General features: G+C 47.5%; 1 long non-coding RNA gene across 1 annotated transcript in view; it reads right to left on the bottom strand.

The window, feature by feature from the left end:
* LOC109500519 overlaps positions 1-5,745 on the bottom strand; it is a 59,817-nt gene extending 54,072 nt beyond the window's left edge. The window contains exon 1 of the long non-coding RNA XR_002743327.2: positions 4,409-5,745. This is a non-coding gene — a long non-coding RNA (uncharacterized LOC109500519). The remainder of the gene's footprint in view (positions 1-4,408) is intronic.
* Between the last annotated feature and the right edge of the window lie 255 nt (positions 5,746-6,000).

A 6,000-nucleotide genomic window follows, 5' to 3' on the forward strand; every position in this document is an offset into this window, starting at 1 on the left:
AAGATCTTTAACTTGATCACAGCTACAAAGTCCCCTTTGCTGTGGAAAGCAACATTCATGGACTCCAGGGATTAGGACACACACTTATTTGAGCAACCATTAATCAACCTACCAATAACATCTGTTCAGAGGGCATCTACACTCAAGAATAATACCTCTCCAATATTTTCCTTGGCTCCTTCCTCATATCCTGTCACTCTCAAAATACCATTAACCATGTCTTAGCCACCAGTCAGAAGTTCATTAAAAGTCATCTATAATTTGTGTGAGTTATACTCCTCAGTGGTAAGACATGGCAATCAAGATGTGATTTTCCCCCCTCATTTTTGAAACTGAAAACTGTAAATAGCATTTTGTGAACAGGGCCTCAGTAATAAACTAAAGAACATTTGTTCGAAGCACAGTGCTTAAATTAGGCCTTGACTTTCCAGACACTCACTTTTATACCTCTTTTCCCAACCAGGTCTGGCCACTATAGCAATGATGAGAACCAGAACAAATAGCAGCACTACATATAACTGCACATCAGGCATGCCAGCCCAGCTCACAGTGCTTATTTCTGTACCAGGGCCTGCAACAGGTAAATCCCTTGAATCAGACAATATTGAACATGTCGGGACTGACAATTCTCTGAGGCTGAGACACCCTTGAACCATGAGGGACAGTAGCAATTACTGGGTAGGCTAGAGTATAGCAAAGAAATCAGCCCTAGAGAAAGTTAGGTTCCTCCTACTGGATCCAAGGTTAGTGAATTCCATTCAATCAATCAATCAATCATTCCTTACTAATTACAAGCCTGATAGCACCCGCCACTGTGCCAGTGCTGCAGAGATAAGAGGCAATATTGTAGATATGGATTTATGGTCACATGAGACTTACTAGCCTTTAATTAGGACTTTCTTTGGGCCAGTCACACAGAGGAATTATTTGGAATGCAGCTCTTGTACTTACAGTCCTCTGACCAATACCCCAGAGTTTATAACAGTCTTATGATTCAGGAGGAATTGGTGGGTGGAATGAGCAGGAAGGAGATTCAAGTCACGAACAAGTCAAGTGAAACATGGGTCCCCCCTGGAACCTACATGAGAGCTTTGGGATACAGGGATTACATCACGCCCTTTAGGGTTAGGCATGTGCTGATTCAAATCACTTGCTGAAAGAATTAAAATAATCAGATTGAGTCCATCTGCAGAGCAGCCTCACATTTGGTGTATTTTGCACAATTGTTTCAGTGGAGCTCTGGACCCAGCTGTCCAGGGATAGGACATCATCTGAGAATGGCCATTATCACAGGTCAAAACTCATGTTTCAGAAAATGTGGTGTTATCTCTCAAAGGCAGGAGGTAAAATGCATTTTGTTCTCATCACAGGGACAGGAAAATTCCCTTTCAGAGTAGGCACTGCCAGGAGCTGGTGTATGCAAGGAGCACAGGGCTGACCCTTGTTGATTGTAGAGATGGGAGCAAAGACAGGGCTGGCTATTTTGAGCAGCAAAGTATATGTAGTTATTTCCATAGATGGCCATTAATAACGTGAATTAGACAAAACCAAAATGCTTCATGATGCCTGGCCAAATTATATTTCTGATGTGATGAAATTCTGATGTCAACATCTTGGAAGCCTAGAAAACAGACTGCAATGCACATCCTAAATTCATACACTCAGCATCTGAAGATAGCATGTATGGGAGACACTAAGTTCCCACCTTAAACTGTGGGTCAAGCCTCGATTGATGCCTCCTCTTCTGAGTGAGGCAACCTAGCCAGGCCCACCTCCAGCCCTCAGCTTAGGAAGGAATTTCAAGGGCTTTACTTGCGGCAGCTAGAGAGTTTACTTGAAGTGGCCAAAAGCAAGAAAATTTATACTGTGTGCAAGATACACATGATAAAAGTCATGAGTGATGAGGATGAGAAGTAGCCTTTTTCATTCATTCATTTGGCATTTCATAAATATATACTGAGCACCCACTTGGGGCCAGGCTCTGCAATTGGTAACAGAAATTCAGTGATGAACAAGATGCTGCCTGCAGCTCTTCTGGGCTGATGGGCAGCATAGTTTAGCAGGAAAAGCATGGGCATGGTAGGTAGTCAGCCACAGGCCACTGTAGGGATATTGGTCACCCCTTCAGAACCCACTCTTCATACTCTATTTTACTCATGCCTGGGTTTTGGGAGGGTGTGATGCTACTTCTGTTGGAGAAGTGAATAAAGTATGCCAAATATGGCCTATGGGGCTAAAACAGACTCTGGTCTCTAGCTTAGAGACCCCTCCTCCAGGTTCTTCTTCCTTTGTTTGCTGCACGCGTGAAAACCCCCATAGATATGGAAGCTGATGACTATAAATTACCCTCCCCACTTGCATTCAGCACTCAGACCTTTGGAGAAACAGTCTCCTCTGAGCCCACCAGTGTTAAACAAATCTCTGATCCACCAAGATCTCCAAGTGCCGCTTGGTTTTTCTGCCAGCATTCCAGCCTGGTTCCTCAACATACTTGGTTCGCTGACCAGGAAACCCAACTGCACTGGCCCATTGTTGCCACCGGTTTGGGAGAACGGCAAGGTGGTGACAGAGTGAGGGATCACAAGGGAGAAGGCGCGCACCCTGCCTGAATTTCGGCAGTCTCCTTCTCAGTTGCCTTGGGCCGGCCCCACTCTGTTGTTCCTGCCGGACTCAGAGACCTGGTAGGTGAGGATCTGGACCCCACATCAGAACCGGTAATGCTGGGGCCCCAAAGAAGTCAGGCCCACCCAAAAGGGTAGAAGGGGGACCTGATCAATTCCCAGAGGCCTTAATAGGTCTCACAGGTAGAAAATTTTTCAGGAGGGAATATAATAAACTCTGGTGTGGGTGTGTGTGTGAATGTGCGGCTCGGCCAGGCTTGCCAGTTGAGTTCAAGTCTGTGGCTCCACGGACGGGCACCCTTAAGGTCCCCAAAAGTCTATGGAGTCTGAATGGGCTCTCCTGTGTACTGGTGAGAGTATAAGGTCTAGGGCGGTATCAGATCAGATTCCAATCGCAAGTCACAAAGCTGAGTCTGCTACAGCCAAACCTCACCTAAAGTTTCCCTCGGGAATGCAGCCAGAGGAGTATCTGATTGGTCCTGTCATCTGAGGAGATGCCCTCCCTTTGTCTGTCTTTGTGACACCAAACATGAGAAAGAAATTAATAATGGGATCAAAACAGAGTAAGCCTACAATTTTAGAGGTCATGCTCAAAAATCTTAAAAAGGGATTTTCAGGTGATTACAGGGTGAAAATGACACCCAAGAAGTTAAGGACCTTTTGGGAAATATAATGGCCCATATTCAATATAGGGTGGCCCCTAGAAGGGACATTACGTGCTCGAATAGTGCAGCGGGTTTGCCAATAGTCCCTGGGAACCCAGGCCACACTGATCAACTTCCATACATTGAATCCTGGCTTGAAATTGCCCTAAATCCCCTGCCTTGGGTGCGATTCATCGTTAGCAAGCAGAGCCAGGCAAAGGTTTTAGCTACTTCATCCAGACACTCACCCAGGGAGCCAAAGAATGGACCCACCACTCCTCTAATATTTAAATGAGACATGGAGGAAGATATTGTCTTTCCACCTCCTTATGACTCGTCAATTCCCTCCCCCCACCTCCTGAGCTTGAAACTCCTCCCCCATCTGTCTCTCCACCACAGCCACAGTCAGCACCACCACTGCCACCGCAGTCGCCACCACCACCACTGCCACAGTTGGCACCACTCATCTCCCCACCCCTCTTGGACCCGGAGAATCCTCCCACACAGGGGGCAGCAGCCAGATGGTGCCCCAGACCCAGACCTAACACTCTCCAAATGCCTGTAAGGGAGACAAGAGAGCCTGAAAGACAGAATGAGGATGGAACAGTCCAGCCCAGCTGTTCCATGATGTATTATCAACCTTTCTCTACAACAGACCTCCTCAACTGGAAACACAACACTCCATCATACTCTGAAAAGCCACAAGCAATGGTCGACTTGATGGAGCCCTCTTCCAGACCCACTGACCGACTTGGGAAGACTGTCAACAGTTACTCCGTACTCTGTTTAATACAGAAGAAAGAAGAATAATGAAAGAAACATGACGGTACCTAGAATTTCATGCACCTCCAGGGATCAATGACCCTGCTGTCTGGGCTCAAGCTCCTGTACCTGAAGAATGCCCAACATGGGATTTCACCACAGAAGGACAGGCCCACATCCGACGATACCAGGAAGTCTTCCTTCAGGGAGTCTGAGCTGGAACCCAAAAGCCCATGAACATGACTAAAATATCATCAGTCACATCACTCCCCAGCACCCTGGGGAGTCTCCCAGAGACTACTATGAAAGATGATGTGAAGCATACCGTGTATACACCCCATTTGATCCTGAGGCACCAAAAAGTCAACAGATGGTAAATACCTCTTTTGTGGCACAGGCTGCCCAGATATCAGAAGAAAACTCCAGAAGTTGGAGGTCTTTGCCAGGATGAATATCACTCAGCTGATAGAGGTTGCCAGCAAAGTTTTCATGAACAGAGAAGTCACAGCTGAAAGAGAAGAAGAGAGAAGACTAACAAAGAAGGCCACCCTTCTCACAGCAGCACTAAAAGAAACAGATGCTGCAAAGATGGGAAGACCCCAACCACCAAAAGGGGGGAAGCCCATACCCCCTTAGCAAGGGACCAATATGCATACTGCAAAGAGAAGGGACACTGGATGAATGAATGTCTGAATCGGAAGGGGCCCTCAAAACCCAGCCGATATTGGGAGAAACCTTGAGGCAAGAACCTCGTTGGTCTGGCTGGGGTAGAATCAGACTGAGGGGGACCAGGCTCTTTCTCTCTTGGCCCCCTTGAGCCCACAATCTAAATGAAGGTAGGGGGCCACACAATAAATTTCATGGTTGACACTGGGGCTGAATATTCCATTGTTACTTCCCCGGTGATGCCCTTAAGCCAAAAGATGGCAACCATACTTGGGGTTACTGGGACATGGGCGATGCAGCAGCCCTTCTGTCAAGCTTGACAATGTGAACTTGGGGGTCACAAGGTCCGGCATGAGTTCCTCTACTTACCTGACTGCTCAGTTACTCTCCTGGGCTGGGATCTGCTCTCCAAACTTAGGGCCCAGATAACTTTTGAACCTACTGGAGACACTAGCCTCCAATTAAATACAAGGCAGAAGGAAATCCTGGTCTTGGCAATTACCCTGCCAAGGGAAGAAGAATGGAGACTATTCTGTGCCCAGCCCTTACCCTATAGCCCCTCAGAATTCAGGCTTACATTCCCCTCAGTATGGGCTGAAGATAACCCACCTGCACTAGCTTAGAATCGGGCGCCCTTCATTGCTGACCTGATCCCTGGAGCCCAACCTCAGAGACAAAGGCAGTACCCCCTTCCACTCGAGGCTAGGATGGATATACAAGAGCACCTGACCAAGCATAGAGAAGCAGGTATTCTAATTGAATGCCAATCAGCTTGGAATACCCCGCTCTTGCCAGTCAAGAAGCCAGGAGGAGGATACCGACCAGTAGAGGAATTGAGGGCCACTAACAAAGTGACTGTTTCCTTACACCCAGTGGTTCTGAACCCATATACTCTCCTCAGCCAAATTCCGGGGTCAGCCAGATGGTTTACATGCCTCGACCTAAAGGATGCTTTCATCTGCCTCTGCCTGGCTCCTTAAAGTCAACCATTGTTTGCCTTTGAATGGGCTGAGCCCATTACAGCCAGATGCAGCTGACTTGGACACCACTTTCCCAAGGTTTCAAGGACTCGCCCACTCTTTTTGGGGAAGCACTAGCTGCAGACCTCGCCGACTTTCCGAGGGAAACCACAAGGTGTGTCCGCCTCCAATATGTAGACGACCTCTTCCTTGCCAGCGACACCCAAGAATACTATATGAAAGGTACTAAGGCCCTCCTGCATCTCCTATCCTACTCAGGGTACCAGGCCTCTTGGAAAAAGGCACAGATTTGTCAGCAGCGGTTCCAATACTTAGGCTTCATCCTCA

The sequence above is a fragment of the Felis catus genome, chromosome B3 (genome assembly GCF_018350175.1).
Source record: "Felis catus isolate Fca126 chromosome B3, F.catus_Fca126_mat1.0, whole genome shotgun sequence".
NCBI classification, from domain to species: domain Eukaryota; kingdom Metazoa; phylum Chordata; class Mammalia; order Carnivora; family Felidae; genus Felis; species Felis catus.